We start from the raw sequence: 16,104 nt of genomic DNA on the forward strand, positions 1-16,104 counted from the left end.
AGCATGTGCAATATAAAGGTGACATGGCCCTATGTCTGAGGTGCTGAGGCCTAGTTAAATGGAGCTAACACTGTATCACATTAAGAGCGGTGACAAGGTAACGATGGGGTGCAAAAATCTGCCCTCCATCCCCCCCTAGTTAGAAGTCTCATTGTTTTTGGACACGTTCCCCAAGTTCAGGTGCAACTATCTAAACCCCATCAATGATGTTTTATTGCTATGCAGGCATGTGGAGTTTTGTGGAACAAGCATTGTATTTCCTACAATGAGTAATAACACTGAAAAGAATATAAAAATATAAGCAGTTTCATAGCACAAATCATTGCATTCGGTGCAGTGATACAGCCAAAGTTTATCTCTGAATATTTTGTGGGGGTGAGAGCAGGATGAGCCAAGAGCTGGACACTTGACCAGTCATCTCACAGGAAATCATTTCTGAACGTTCCTAACGGCATGCTTTACTTTAAATGATGTAACAGCCATTGATTCCCAGTTTCAGTTGAACAGGGCGTGGCGTATGGAACCTGTTTCCCTCCGAGTTAATTTTTATTCGAGATTTTTAATGAGAGATTCTGCTCTTTTCAATGCAGGGCACCGACATTGGTCCATCACTTCCACCTTTTGTTCACTAAAAACTTACGTGTGAGTGAGTGATGAACGAGAAAGAACGTCAAACCCGTAGCAAAATGGACAATTGACTATGAACAGGGTAAACTGGGTGCGGAGCCCATGGCTCAGTATTAGTCCCTCTAGTGCTCCAAAGTTTAGCACCGGTATAACTTATATACAGAAAAATAATGGCTCCCTGGGAGTGAATTACTGCTTGGATTTTAGTAAAGATGGAAAATGTCCAGATGGATAATAAATCGAATAAGGAACAAATAAAGAAAGAACTTGCACATATCTAGCATCGTTCACACCCTCAGGATGTCCAAAAGTGCTTCACAACCAATAAATTATTTTTAAAGTGCAGTCACTGTTGTTATGTAGGTAGATGTGGCAGCGATTTGCGCACAGCAAGATGCCAATAACAGCAAATTAATGAATGACCAGATAATCTCTTTTTGTGGCACGTGTTGCTTGAAAGGGAATGATATCCAGGACACAGAAAGAACTCTCTGTACTTCTTTGAAAAGTTCCATGGGACTTTTTTTACGCCCACTTGAGCAGACAAATGGGGTCTTGGTGTAACTGCTCATCTGAATAAATATTGAATCATACAGTACAGCACAGAAGGAGGCCATTTGGCCCGTCGAGTTTATGCTGGCTCTTTCAAAGAGCAAAATATCTGAGCTACGGGCCATAATCAATTCATAGGGCCTAGATGCTTTATATAGTGAGCAATGGGGACCCGAGGGTGAGATACAAACTGGAATCCAATCCAGGGGTTCAGATCGATTATATATAGAATAACAGATCAAGGTGTTTAGATGGTTTACATAAAAGGGTTAATTCTGTAATTCTGCTCCTACTAATGAATTACATTTATAGGGACCATTTGTTGGAGAATTGAGGCTACAATGTCACAGCCCTACCTCCGCCCTGCAGTCTCTGCAAACACAGATACCCTCATGGAAGCACCGAATCACAGAATAATGAATACCCAGGACTGAGATACAGGCTGCAATCTAATCAAAGTGTTCAAATGGTTTATGTGTATTGAATAATGGATACGGGGGGTTCAGATAATTTAGATATGGAGAATGGATAGCTGGGAGTGAGTTATAATCTGTAAACTTAATGGAGGCATTCAGATGATTGGCATATAATTATTTCACTGTAAATTGTAGACAAGCATACTTCGCAAGAGTCACATTTTTCCATTCTCCACACCAAATGCCTCTGAGTGAGAATGGCATATTGGTGTCAAATAAGGAGCTATGGAGCAATGATTTGGTGTAACAGCCTAGTCTTGAAACATGGACCTTATGTTCCTGAGTAGATTGGCTAAATTGTCCAATTTAGTGTCAAAGTAAAGGTTGGACTTGAACTGGATTGAGACAGTCCAAGATCATTGCTTGCAGGGCACTCACAGTCACCAGGCACAGAAGATGTTCATCCTATCTATCTGACGTGGTTCAACCCAGATCCTACAAGGCTTTTCTGACCCACTGGACCATCTAGTCCTCCAGTTCTGATGTGTTTAAGCACTGAAAACACTAGAGGTTTTTTGCTGCTACCACTATCACCCCATGTTATAAAGCCCATGTGTGACATATGCTCTTGGCAGTAAAATCACAAACCTCTCCTCAGTGATACAGTGCTTGGGTGCTACAGAGCTGCACTGACAAATGTGGACCACAGCATGAAATGTTGTGATGACAATTTCAGCACAGCATAAGCATTCCAGCCTGTAATTTGCAGGAATATATTATTCAATGCAAAAGGCAACTGAACCCCTTGATTAGATTTCAGTTTGTAACTAACTCCAAAGGATTCATTATTCAATACATAACCCATATGAATCATTTGATTAGGTTCCAATCTGTAACCATTTCAGTGGGATCCATTTTTCCATATATAATCTACTTGACACTGCTTACTAAATGCCAGTTTACATACATGCCAACTTAGGGAGAGCATCTGCTCTTCCAGTGCTAATAATAGGGCACAATGCACCCCCAATTTGAAATGACTTCCTTTGCTTCATTTGGCATGGCCTCATTGCTCAAGGTGTTGGCTGACCAGGGCAGTGGACAGGTTTAGCATAGCTTACTCTGATTTGTACTCAACTGTTTTTGCTATATAGATCAACATTGGAGATGTTAAGCATCAAGTCTACTCATACTCCCAGCCTAGATCTTTCAACTTCACCCTTAGCTATTTCAGCACCATCCATTATGTTGCCCATTTTTTCTTCTTGCATGCAGAACCTTATATTTATCCAGTGGTGGAGCCAGTGGGGGTATCGGGGATAACAAACCCCCAATCATTTTGAGGTCAGCCAATGCATCTTTGGAGGACTGCCTCCACTTCTCTCCCAGGAACCTCTGTCACTTCGTTTGGCCTCCAGGTTTGGCCTCCAGGTTTTGCCTGCAAGTCTGTGTAGTTCCAAATTAGGGGCAATGTTTTGGTGCAACATCCTAGTCCAGGAAGATGTAAAGTGTCACCAAAGAGGGGGCAGGTGCATTGAAACATGCTCCCCTACTTCTGTCAGAATAGGCACCGGGGCAAAAGAGAGGTGGAGATCTGGTGTAATTGGGCCCCACCCCAAATTCCTTCCTTGCATGCCAAAATAACTCTATGTTGCCAGACGCCAGGAATTTCTAGCTCCTTATACCTAACTGCTATTGCACCATAATGTAGATTTGTGACCACTTTATTTTTGAACCGCTCACTGTCCGCCTGTTGTGATAGCTCATGTCAATATATCTCCCTGAGCTACTGTGTTCATGCTTGCTCATTGGTTTGTACCCACTCTTTGATCAGTCTCACTTTGGATCCAATTTGTTTCCCCCCTTTCCCCCATAATATTTGTATTGATCCTCTGAATCAAAAACTATAAGCTCCGAATCATACAACTTCATATATGCCAACCCTCCGCAGTTGTGGATGAAAGCCAACACTACTCCCAACTCTTACCTGGTGCCAATGCTGCACTGTGGAGTGAATGTAGCTGTGGATGGAATTTCTTATGATAGAAAGCAAGAAAGAAGGAAAGAAAGAAAGAAAGACTTGCACTTATATAACACCTTTCATGGCCATAGAATGTCCTAAAACGCTTTGCAGCCAATGAAGTACTTGTGAATTGTAGTCACTGTCGTAATCTAAGGTATTTCCCCAGCAGAGTTCCCTTCTCTTGGAGCAGCAGCATCGGGTAGGTGCTAGGAACGGTGATGATTTCCCAGAAGAGAAGTTCCTGTAGGGATCACTGAGCAAAGGCAAGACATTTCACCAGAGAGATGGGTGTTTAACTGAAGGGAAAAAGTATCAGTGAGCAAGTAAACCTATACTGTTCTCTTACACGCGGGGGGTTCGATGGGGGAGAGGAGGAGACTGCCAGCAAGAACTGGGAGAGAAGTGTACCAGCGGGAACTGGAAGAGGGAGGGGACCAGAGTGCTTTTTCATAAAGGGAGTGTCGAACATATAGAAATGTTGACACTGATATATTTTGTGTTCTTTGCCTGGCATATTTATGCTAAGGCCACATGTCAGCACAGTTAGCCCACAGTGATCTTGGCAATTCAAGATCACGTGGATTATTTTGATTCATTCGCAGGGTGTGGGCATCGCTGGAAAGGCCAACATTTATTGCCCATCCCTAGTTGCCCTTGAAAAGGTGGTGGTGAGCCGCCTTCTTGAACCGCTGCAGTCCGTGTGGTGAAGGTACTCCCGCAGTGCTGTTAGGGAGGGAGTTCCAGGATTTTGATCCAGCGACAATGAACGGTCGGCGATATACTTCCAAGTCAAGGTGGTGTGTGACTTGGAGGGGAACTTGCAGGTGGTGGTGTTCCCATGTGCCTGCTGGCCTTGTCCTTCTAGATGGTAAAGGTCGTGGGTTTGGGAAGTGCTGTCGAAGAAGCCTTGGCGAGTTGCTGCAGTGCATCTTGTAGATGGTACACACTGCAGCCGCAGTGAGCTGGTGGTGGAGGGAGAGAATGTTTAAGGTGGTGGATGGAGTGCCAATCAAGCGGGCTGCTTTGTCCTGGATGGTGTCGAGCTTCTTGAGTGTTGTTGGAGCTGCACTCATCCAGGCAAGTGGAGAGTATTCCATCACACTCCTGACTTGTGCCTTGTAGATTGTGGAAAGGCTTTGGGGAGTCAGGAGGTGAGACACTCGCCACAGAATACCCAGCCTCTGATCTGCCCTTGTAGCCATAGTATTATTGTGGCTGGTCCAGTTACGTTTCTGGTCAATTGTAACCCCCAGGATGTTGATGGTGGGTGATTTGACAATGGTAATGCAGTTGAATGTCAAGGGGAGGTGGTTAGACTTTCTTTTGTTGGAGATGGTCATTGTCTGGCACTTGTGTGACACATATATTACTTGCCACTTATCAGCCCATGCCTGAATGTTGTCCAGGTCTTGCTGCGTGTGGGCATGGACTGCTTCATTATCTGAGGAGTTGTGAATGGCACTGAACACTGTGCAATCATCAGCGAACATCCCCACTTCTGACCTTATGATGGAGGGAAGGTCATTGATGAAGCAGCTGTAGCAGGTTGGGTCTAGGACACTGCCCTGAGGAACTCCTGCAGTGATGTCCTGGGGCTGAGATAAGGATAAGGAAGGCCATTGGGCTTACCTTAATTCATCCATGTGGGACAACCTTAAAACTTACCCCATTGCTGCAGCTAATAGTCTCTTAAATAATTCCAGGGTTTTCAACTCCACACCCCTAATCTAGGAATTCATTCCAAGCGCTCATCATTCCCTGTGTGAAGAAGAACCTCCTGATATCAGTTCCAGCTTGAATCTGCGGCCCCGTAATCCACTCCGACGGTTCAGTTTAAAATAATATTCTGGATTAATTTATTCAATTCCCTTAGCTATCTTATAAAACCTCCATAAGGCCTAGAGCACTCCTACTCCTTCTGGCTCACGCCGACCCTATAAAAATGCAAAACAACAGCATTTTCCTGGGCCTCCTGTGGCCTGGGTCCTTTGCTGCCCGGAGACCATGGGGACGTAGACGGGTCTGCGGTTAAAATGGCGTGCGCGTCCCGATGACAGCATTGGGGCATGACATTGCTATTTAAATGAGGACCCCGCTCCTCTGGGACGGGAGGCCTTCCCATGCCTGAAGTAAAATGGTTTGCGGGGGGTGAGTGGGGGTGGCGGGAATGCATTGGGAATGCGGTGCAGAACCCCACTGCCATCTTATCCCCCGCCTGCACCATTCCCGCAGGGCAGGGAGAGTTATAATCAGCCCTTAAGGATCAGCCTCATGGCTCTTTTCTCCACTGTTCTCACTGCTTGTATGTCTCCACTGAGGCTTGGTGACCAGAACTGGACACAGAACTTAGCTTCGGTCTGACCAGTGCAATTTGATCATGACTTCCTCTGACTTGTTTTGGCCATGGAGTTCAATATTCTATTCTTTTTGTTGATTGATACTCTGCATTGGTTGGACACATTGAGCATTGAGTCCCTTAACCTGGGTTCTTTGAGGCTAGCTGTAGCACCCGACCGCCCTCGCTGAGATTAGCTTTCCATCTTTCTCCCCACCGCTCCTGAAGGACTTGACTCCCTCCAAGAGTAGTAGTCAGCCTTTAGTACCATGCCCAAGTGGCCATTATTCATGTGTGAGTTTTGACAGTGCACTCTTAAGGTTACAGTCTTAAAAGATAACACACATTTTTCACCACAGATGTCTCTGGTTGAGCAAGGCTGTCTGTTCTGTAATGATGCTGAAAGCACAGCTTCTGTGCTGTGTGCGGCCAGCAGGAGTAAGTGACACTGTCACTCAATGCTTAACAGAAGCACACAAGGAAATCCAGCCACATGTACATTTTATACAGTATAGTTCCTTTGTACTGTCTGCTTAGAGCAGAGAAAGTTAAGGGGAGATTTAATAGGAGCGTTCAAAAATTATGAAGGGTTTTCATAGAGTAAATAAGGAGAAACTGTTTCCACTGGCAGGAGGGTCAGTAACCAGAGGACACAGATTGAAGATGATTGGCAAAAGAACCAGAGGGGAGAGGAGGAGATTTTTTACGCAGCGAGTTGTTATGATCTGGAATGTACTGCCTGAAAGGACGGTGGAAGCAGATTCAATAGTAACTTTCAAAAGGGAATTGAATATATACTTGAAAGAGAGAAAGTTGCAGGGCTATGGGGAAAGAGTAGGGGAGTGGGGTTAATTGGAGAGCTCGTTCAAAGAGGCAGCACAGGCACGATGGGCTGAATGGCCTCCTTCTGTGTTGCACCATTCTATGAATCCATGACTGCATGGAAACCACAGTCATGCCTGTAAAATGCAGAAAGGCTGTTTCAATTTCAGAAAGTTGAGCTTTGTCACAATTGGCAACCCAAACGAGTACTAAAGAATGGGAAGGTGTCTGTATCTGGGTGGTGGGGGAAATACACTGCCAGAAATAGCCTCTGCATGAGTGGAAGCTACCTGCTGAAACTGATGCAGACTGTGATTCCTATGTACACAGGTGGACACACACAGACACAAACACACTCACACACAGGCGCACACACACTCACACACAGACACAAACACACTCACACACAGGCGCACACACACTCACACACAGACACAAACACACTCACACACAGGCACACACACACTCACACACAGACACAAACACACTCACACACAGACATAAACACACTCACACACAGACACAAACACACTCACACACAGACACAAACACACTCACACACAGACATAAACACACTCACACACAGACACAAACACACTCACACACAGGCGCACACACACATACATCCATAAGTATGCAAATGCATATACAGAGGCACACATAAGTTCATGCACGCACACATGCCATATGCATGCCAACAAATGCACACGTGTGTACACATGCACACACCCATGCACAAAGGCATGCCTATTTATACATGCACACACATTGATGTGCACATATTCACAGGCCTGCACATGTTCTCATTCATACAGACACATACATACACACACCCATGCACCCAAGCAGGAATACATACTCACATATACACACACACATCCGTGCACTCATTGAATCTAGCTATATTTGCAAACTCAGTTACATGTGCATGTCTGAACACATATATGTGCAGACACAGTTATACATGCAGGCATGTAAACACGGTGTATACACACTCACATGCAAATGCATATACATATTCATAAATGAGACACACTTGACACACACATGCATTCATGGATGCATGCATATGCATACTCATGCACATAGATGCACACATTCAGGCAGGCACATTTATGTACACCCACATGGACACACATACACTATCTCACTCTCTCAGGGACACACATATATACACACAGGAACAAACACATGCACACACACATACAGTGGCACAGAGCCACCCAAGGATGCGCACACATGGGAATATATACACTGACACACGAACACACATGCCACTGGAATGCCTTCTTGCTCACTAATTCATTGTTTTCCATTTGAACTACCACACTCTTAAGATCACTCAGTGTGGAAATGCACTGAGTGCTCTAAATTATACAGAGCTGAAAGTCCTGGGCTCAATATCTGGATTTCAGTACTTGGGGTGTTGCAGTTAGCTTCAGTGACCCTGGGCTAGGGTAGGGAACAATCCTCCATGGTTCATATTGCTAATATCTATCTAGCAATGTATGAGGATCCAGATACATGGATGAAGGTATATGGACAAAGGTATTTAGATGCAGGAATGTGGATGCAAGTGTATGGATGAAGCATATGGTTGCAAGTATATGGATGCAGGTATACAGACACAGGCATGTGAACACAGTTAAATGGAAGCAGATTTGTGCATTAACGTTATAGGGCACAGGTGTATGGAAGCAGGTATATGGAGGCAGCTATGTCGCACCCCAGCAACAGTAAGGAAGGAGAGAAGAGGGAAAAAACTGGGAAAAAAGAACCACTGCCTTGTTCAGGGTTTGGAGAAGTAGATAATTCAATGATGATCTAAACATTCACACTGTAACACTCATGGATAATATAAACCCGAGTGGCTGGTTTAACAATGCAGCGAGGCCTCAGCTGCTCAGGGCACCTCGGGTGAGTGTGGGAATGAATTAGGGGGTCAAACCTGACACATCAAAGCAGAAATAACAACAGAAAATGCTGGAAAAACTCAACAGGGCAGGCAACATCCGTGGAGAGAAAATAGAGTCAACGTTTCGGGTGAACCCTTTGTCAAGACTAAAGAGGCACAGGAAGTGAAATAGATTAAGAGGCCAGGCTGGGAGAGGGCAAAAGAGAAGAAGAGATATTAAGAGGTATTCAAAATGAGACGAGATGGTGATAGGACTAGTGGAGACAAAAGACGGCTCTAGATTAGGTGTGAAATGCGCTGGCAGAATGGGAGACAGCTGCCATGTGGGAGAGAGAAAAAAAAAAGTGAAAGTTGGGGAGGGGGGGGGGGGGGGGGGGGGGCGGCGGTGGGGGGGAAAGGGCCAAAACAAAGGTGTGGATAAAAAATATAAGTAAAAATGTAATAGGTGCCGAGGTTATGATCTGAAATTGTTGAACTCGATATTGAGTCCGGAAGGCTGCAAAGTGTCTAATCGGAAGATGAGGTGCTGTTCCTCGAGTTTACGGTGAGCTTCCGTGGAACAATGCAAGAGGCCGAGGACAGTGAGGTCCGAGTGGGAATGGGGCAGTGAATTAAAATGACAGGCGACCGGAGGCTGGGGGTCACCATTACGGACTGAACGGAGGTGTTCCGCAAAGCGGTCACCCAATCTGCGTTTGGTCTCCCCAATGTAGAGGAGACCACATCGTGAGCACATCAAAGCAGTTTCCCCTTGAATCTGGAGCTGCTGAGAGAAGCCGAGTGGTTAACAGCTAGCGAGCAACTGGTTGTAGGGTTTTTATACTTGTGGGAAGGAATGTTGAGTTCAGCTGTCAATAAATTGGTTATTGTTTCTGGAGGCCTTTTTCCTCTTAGGATCATAGGAACAGGAGTGGGCCATTGAGCCCCTCGCGCCTGTCCCGCCATGCAATGAGATCATGGCTGATCTGCGGTCAAACTCCATCTACCCTCTTGTTTGCAGCAAGATTCTGTGGGGGTGAAATTGGTCTTGGGTAGCAGTGCGGCGATAGAGAATCAGTGTAAGCTCGAGGAACAGCACCTCATCTTTCGATTAGAACTCAACATAGAGTTCAAGAATTTCAGATCATAACCTCGGCCCCTATCACATATATATATTTTCTTCTTTTTTTCTCTTCTTCCCTCCCACAGGGCAGCTGTCCTTCATTCTGCCAGCGCAATTCACACTTCATCTCGAGCCATCCTTTGTTTCTTAACCTGTCCCATTACCACCTCCTCTCGCCTTGAATGTCTCTTAATGTCTCTCAATGTCTCTTAATCTCTCCTGCTTTCTATCCTATCACTGACCTTCCCTTTTGTTCTTTCATCCCCTCCCCCTTTTCCCAGCCCCTAAACCTGCTCCATTTCCTGCTTTTTTCCAGTTCTGACGAAAGGTCTTCGACCTGAACCGTTAACTCTGTTTCTCCCCCCACGGATGTTGCCTGGCCTGCTGAGTTTTTCCAGCGTTTTCTGTTGTTATTTCAGATTTCCAGCATCTGCAGTATTTTGCGATCGCGATAGCGAATCAGTGCCTGTTTAACACCTCGCCCTTTGTGCTTGGCCAATGGAAAAGAAAATCGGGCAGGGTGTAAAACGGGCCGCGATTCACCACCGCCCATTTTGTGCTACCGCCCAAGACCAATTTCACCCTCTGTATGTTTGAATTACTGTAACCAAACTAATATAAAGCTACTGAAGTAAAAGAATGGCTTCCCCACAAACCCATTTGCTAAGCGCACTGCCGAGTGTACAACGGAGCCACGCATACAGACACGAGCGGGTCTCAGATTGAATCCCCGAGGCGAGAGAGGGGGATGAAATCAGAAGCCCTGTTGGAAAGTGCTCACGTGTGAAAATCCAAAGGACAGGATCAGGCTCGATTGTGAAATTCCCACAATCCAGTAATCTGCCAAAACTCGTTCGGAATGTAAGAACAGGAAGAGGCCATTCAGCCCCTCGTGCCTGCTCCGCCATTCAATTAGATCATGGCTGATCTGCACCTTAACTCCATTCACCCACTGTCACTCCATATCCCTTGATACCCTTACCCAACAAAAATGTATGGATCTCAGTCTTGAAATTGTCCCAGCATCTACAGCCTTTTGGGGAGAGAAATTGGGCAAAGGCAGGTATATGGAGTTAGGTCGTAGATCAGCCATGATCTCACAGAAGGACAGAACAGGCTCGAGGGGCTAAATGGCCTACTGCTGTTCCTATGTTCTAGATTGGAACTACCCTTTGTGTGAAAAAGTTGTTCCTGATTTCGTTACTAACTGGCCTGGCTTGAATTTTAAGATTTTGTCCCCTCGTTCTTGACTCCTCCACCAGTTTCTCTCTATTTACCCTATCAAATCCAACCTGACCCCCACGATACCCAACATGAAGAATGTGCGAACAAGGAATTCTTCACTAAGAATTGAAATTTTATTTGCATTCAGAAATTTAAATCTGGCAGCATAACCCAGCACTGCTGACTCGCATCTCTCTAAAGCAGGTACCAGTGTCAACCTGCTACTTGTAGTTCGCTTAACGGGGATCAGGAGAGTTCAGCCAAGATAGTCGAGCCATGAATGAAATCACTAACGCTGGGGCTAGCAGCCTCACACATGTAAACAGCAAAGGTCAACTGCTCCAGGACATAAAATGTGGCGAACTGGCAATAATGACAGAAGAGGAAAAAAGCATTCATCAATTGTGAATGCCTGTAATAAATACAGGGGCCTAGAAATTGGGCCACAACCATTTTTAGGCACGCGGGTGGGGGAAGCGGGGGGAGGGGTGGGGAAGGGGGCAGAGCTCACGTCCCCACACCTGAATGGTGAGGTACAAGGATCTCCAGGTATTGGGCCTTGGGTCTTATTTCAATGTCACTGGCAAAGTATCAAGAGCCCATCGGTGAAGAGGATTCCAAGATTTAGGCCATTGCTAGCTTTGCAGTGGGACTCAGGTAAGTGTTGTCAGGGATTGGGGCATGGGTCAGGGATTGGGACCTGGGTCATGGATAGGGGTGGGGTCATGGGTCAGGGGGTGGGGCCTGAGTCGGGGATAGGGATGGGCTCATGGGTCAGGGGTCTGTGGTCAGAGCCTGGATCGGGGTTGGGGCCAGCGATTGGGGTGGGGCATGGGTTGGAGCATGGATCAGGGGATGGGGATCGCAGGGGTCGAGTTGGGAGTGACGACTGGGTCCTTTAATGTGGGGTCGGATGAGGAGGCCGAGGGGGGTGAGCGGTCAGGGGTCAGGAGAGGAGGCGGGGGTCGGGGGGTAGAGCGATCAGGGGTTGGGAGAGAAGGTCGCAGTGTGTGATGGGGGCCAGGCGGGGAGCGATCGGGGGTGGGAAAGGATGGTAAGGGGGTGATCAGGGATTGGGTGCGGTGGCGATCAGAAGGGAGGTTTATATGTGGGGCCGGGAGGAGCAGGAGTGCGTATATTCAAGTAAGTTACTTATCTTCTTTGTTGTAGGCGATCCCTGGGGCTGGTTTCTCTGAGTGCAGCCCGTGATGGCGCTGGCTGCCTCAGGGTAAAAGAATCTTGAACATTAGCTGTAGTGTCTACAGGGGTCAATAATCCCTATAATATATAGAGGGTCTGATATTCCTTCTGTATAGGGTTTGATATGCCTTTTGATTTATACAGGGGCTGACTTTCCCTGCAATATGCACTGCATCAGATATTCCCTATAATATATACAGGCTCTGATATTCCCTATACTACATACAGGCTCTGATACTCCCTATAGTATATACAGGCTCTGATACTCCCTATAATATATACAGGCTCTGATACTCCCTATAATATATACAGGCTCTGATATTCCCTATACTATATACAGGCTCAGATACTCCCTATAATATATACAGGCTCTGATATTCACTATAATATATACACAAGTAAGGAGTGTGATGGAATACTCTCCACTTGCCTGGATGAGTGCAGCTCCAACAACACTCAAGAAGCTCAACACCATCCTGGACAAAGCAGCCCGCTTGATTGGCACCCCATCCACCACCTTAAACATTCACTCCCTCCACCACCGGTGTACCGTGGCTGCAGTGTGTACCATCTACAAGATGCACTGCAGCAACTCGCCAAGGCTTCTTCGGCAGCACCTGCCACTTCCACCACCTAGAAGGACAAGGGCAGCAGGCGCATGGGAACACCACCACCTTCAAGTTCCCCTCCAAGTCACACACCATCCTGACTTGGAAGTGTATCACCGATCCTTCATCGTCGCTGGGTCAAAATCCTGGAACTCCCTCCCTATCAGCACTGTGGGAGCACCTTCACCACACAGACTGCAGCGGTTCAAGAAGACGGCTCACCACCACCTTCTCAAGGGCAATTAGGGATGAGCAATAAATGCTGGCCTTGCCAGCGATGCCCACATCCCATAAACGAATATAAAAATTATACAGGGTCTGAAAATCCTTAAGATATATACAGGGCCTGATATTCCCTCTAATATATAAAAGATGTGACATTCTCTATAATATATATAGGCCTAGAAATTCACTATGGCCCCGCCAGCTGGCTAGCGCCCAAAAGTTAGCGCTGGGCGGGGAGCCATTTGCGATCGTCAGATATTCAGTTTTTGCGCCCCAATTCGGAACTGGGCGCTATTCCAGGGTGTGCCCGCCTCCGCTTGGGGCGCTGAAACTGAATTTCAGCGCTCTTGGCGCCGCTGCGCCAGCCGCTGCGGAGCGGCAGGCTGCGGTGCTGCAGGCCTCCTCCTTCTCTTAAGGGGGAGCTGCCTGCAACGGGGAGATCGCCGCTGGATAGTGCCGGCAAATGAGCCCGGCACCACGGAGAAGTGCCGGGTTCGCGGAAAGCAGCCGGCAATGCCGTGGGGGGGGTGGTGGAGGAGGCCGGGGAAGGAGGTGCGGGCAGGCGGCCGCCGAAAAAGCGGCCGGCCGCACCTCCACCTTAAAGCGCCCCACTAAGGCTACAGTACGGCCCCGTTTTCTGGTCGCTATTTGCGGCCGCTGCGGAGGAGGCGGCCGCAACTAAATATGGGGATCGGGCCGGTTTCGGGGCGGAACCGGGGCACTGCGCACACCGATGACGTCATCGGTGCCGGCGCAGCGCTAACGGCTACCGCCGCCAATACCGCTGCGCTGAATATCAGCGCAAACTCCTTTTTGGCGCAGAAGCCCTCTTTAGGCGGTAACTGGCCACAAAGCTGGCAGCGCCTTAATGAATTTCTAGGCCCAAGACTCTGATATTGGCTATAATATATAAAAGGCCTGATATTTTGTATTATATGTAAAGTGTTTGATATTCTCTTTAATATACACAGTGTCTAATAGTCCCTATAAAATATACAGGGTCTGATATTCACTATAACAAATACTGGGTCTGCTGGCCCCTATAATATTTGCAGGTTATGCTGATTACTATAATATACAGAACATTCTATTCCTTTGTAAATATATTCTTTAACAACCTAGATTATTATTCATTCCATGATGCAGCTTATTTTGTGTCATCAGCTCATGTCATGTTAATTTGAGCTGCGTGCTGCATTCTTGATTTTTATTTCAGTGCTATTTTAGCTCGTCATTGCGAGTTTACCTCTGAGCTCCAATAATTCCGACTCTTCCAAGCTTTCCGACTATTTCCCTTTAATATGTAAATATATTGGCAGTATAAAGTAACACAAATCTAGAAGCCTGATTCAAGGCACTGCCATAACTTTGATTAAATTCCCAGGCTTTGCTTTCACTTACGAGATGTCATTTGAACCCTTCGACGTGTTGCGACCTTACAACACATTTTTGTTTTCTTTTATCGTATTTTTTTTTCAACAAACATTATTACTGGGGTTAGCAGTCTCATGCCGAGAGCACTGAGCAGTGTCTGAAGAACCGGAATATAACATCACCATTCTACACTGTGTCACTGTAACTCAATAGCTATGATAATGTTCTCAGGAAACATTTATATATCGTGTTAACCTTTGCTGACAGCATGGTAGCTGGGGACAGATGTTTGAGGTTATGGAAAAAGCATGACATGAAGCCTACTTTGTCTCCCAGTGCTGCCATTATGGAAACACTAACTTGCCCTAGGCCATGGTGCTGTGTAAACAAACCCTGGCACTTTGAAAGCATCGCAGGTCTTTCAGGTTGCAAGTTCCAGGTCCTGCAAGTGCCTACTAAAGTTGAGAACAACTTATTTGCATTTACTTAGCATTGTCTTGTCTCATTTGTTGCATGAAATCAAATTTAGTTCATCCTTGCAGCTAAGTAATTTAAGCATGTCTTCCTGATAATTAAATGAAAATTCCTCTCCCTTTTTAGTTCCATCAATCTTCTGTCTAAAGGAAGAGAGCAGACCTGACGTTTCCTATTGAGGCACTTAATTGATTTGAAAACACCACTTGCCTCGTGTCTTTGTGTTGAGTTTAATATTCTTCGAGAGCCTTGTCTTTATCCCACAGTGGTTTCGAGCAGAACACTAAAGGTGAAAGTAATGTCACGACTTGCTCGTCTCCTTGTTTTGGATGGGAAGTGGAGTCATGGATTGGTGCTGGGCCCCCTTACTGTGCCTAATCTACATTATCAACTTGTATTGAAAACTGAATGCAAATTGGTTTAACTCTCAGATGGCACTAAAGTGGGAGGGGAGCAATCAAGTCAGAGGAAGTAGCCAGGCACCTCCAAGAGTTAGATACAATCTGTATGTGGACGCAACAGTGCCAGATGCAATTTAGTATAGGCAAATGTGAGGCAAATTCAAATTGGAAGGAACATTTATGCTATGTAAATAGTGTAGAACTGGCGGAAGGTGACATTGAAAAAGGATCTGGGGTGATAGCAGACTTGGCACCTAACGTATCAAATCAATGGAGCACCAGTAAACCAAATAAACTGAATCTTGAACAATATTGAAATATAACCAAATCAATATAGTGTAAGGCAGAGGGTAATGTGTGATGGTTGGATCTGACCTTGAGTACATATTATATCCAGTTTTGGCATCCAAGACACAAGAGGGAAAAAATTCAGTATCGCCCCATTTGGGGCAAGATTATCGGCCGTGCACAAAGTTTAGCGCCTGGCGCTAATTATCGCCTCCAACTGCAAACTTGGCTTTATCGCCCCTGGAGGTGATTGGAGTGCAAAGGCCGAGGAGCGAGGCGTTACTCAGAGCGTGGGCGCAGTGCAGGTGCTGTCAGTTACCGATTGAACACAGACACACTGGCGCTGGACAGTTCTTAAAGGGGAGGGTCGATCTTGCTTTCTGCCACACCCTGCTCATTGGAGCCTTGAATCTCAGCCTGAAGAGACCTGTGCCTAAATCTTCCAGCCAAGGACTATGGAGAGGGTGAGAGAACGAGTTCAGCACTTCAGCGAGCGGGCCTTGGAGGCTCTGGTTGGC

The sequence above is a fragment of the Somniosus microcephalus genome, chromosome 29 (assembly GCF_052327205.1).
Source record: "Somniosus microcephalus isolate GS21.2 chromosome 29, FLI_Smic_1.0, whole genome shotgun sequence".
Classification (NCBI taxonomy): domain Eukaryota; kingdom Metazoa; phylum Chordata; class Chondrichthyes; order Squaliformes; family Somniosidae; genus Somniosus; species Somniosus microcephalus.